The following is a 1,426-nucleotide window of genomic DNA, read 5'->3' on the forward strand; positions in this document are numbered from 1 at the left end:
GCTGTGGCCTCTTGGGCTGCGGTACTGTGGGCGGTGAGAAACGAGGGTGGGTCCCAGCATAGCATCTCCTTCAGACACTGGCACAGAAGGCCTGAGAGGAGATAGAACTGCCCACCCTCACTGCTGGGGCAGTTTGGGCTGAAGTGGGGCGGGGAGGCTCACTTGCAGGAGTGAAGTGACATTCTTGCCGTCCTCCAGCTGCTCCAGTGAGTTTGTCCCAAAGCTGACATCCTTGGGCTCAGCTAACTTCTCTGAGGCTGGGCTGACTCCTGCTCCCTGCTCCCTGGTTCTGAACAAGCTATCTTTGTGGGGACATCTCCTCTGGGATTGTCCAGCCCAGGAGGAGGCTGGGAATGGCATGAAAAGACCATGCTCCCATTGCTGGAGAATGACCAGGAATGGAGTGGCCCCAAAGGAGAGCTCGAGATCATGCGAGGGCTCTGTGCACCTTCATGTCGCTGCCCCAGGTCCCAGTCCTCACGCCTGGGGGCCTCACATCACCCCACAGCCCTTGAGGATCCATGTGCCTGTGAATACACGTGAGCACATAACAGACACACATGGCAGAGCAGAGCCACGCAGACACACGTGTGTCTGCATGTGCTTAGAAACAGCACAGACAAGGAGATGCATGTGTGATTCCCTGAGACCTGGACCGGAAAGGCCTCAGAGACAAAAGGGAAAGAGGCACTGGCCAGAAAACTGTGTGTCGAAGTAGTGGTAGGGAGAACAGGAAGGGGGTCTTCCTCCCCCACAGAGCAAGAGCTGGGAGAAAGGGAGGGAAAAAATGCAGGGACTGGGGGAGGAAACTGGGGGAACCAGATGGCCATGGGGGCGGCCAAGCTTCCAGAAACTCGGGGAGGAGGCTGAGCTGGGGGAAATGTGCTCAGCAGTCACCATCTGAGGAGGGACTGGGAGCAAAGGTGGGGTGCTGAGACCCTGTCTGGCTTTGCCCTTCCTCAGCAGGGAGCCTCTTCCAGGAACCCCCTCAGCCTGGGTCTGCTGGTGCTACCACACATACCCACAAGGCTGCCCACATTTACCCCTGCAGTTTTTCCTTCTGCTCAGTGCACTCTGGCCTGACCTTGGGCATCACTGCTTGTCCCAAGGCTGGGGATGCTGCAACCGGAGCAGGTTCGCAGATGAGATCACTGCTTGCCTAGGGTCTGCTGGCTCCTCCCACTTAGCTGACACCCTCCAACACCTTGTTTGCTGTCACAGCCCTGGCAGAGGCGGCTCCATGTATAGCCTATGAAGAAGTCAGCTACCATCAGCACTCCCTAGCACCCTGGGAGGTTGCTGGCCTGCTCCTGGTGGGCAGGGGTCTTCATCGACTACTTCCAGCCCAAAGTAGCTCCTGACTGTTTGAGAAGACCAACCCAGCTTGCTGAGTCCAGGGGAGGGGCAGAGCTGGGAGGTAAGACTA

The sequence above is a fragment of the Myodes glareolus genome, chromosome 2 (genome assembly GCF_982192425.1).
Source record: "Myodes glareolus chromosome 2, mMyoGla1.1, whole genome shotgun sequence".
Taxonomy (NCBI): domain Eukaryota; kingdom Metazoa; phylum Chordata; class Mammalia; order Rodentia; family Cricetidae; genus Myodes; species Myodes glareolus.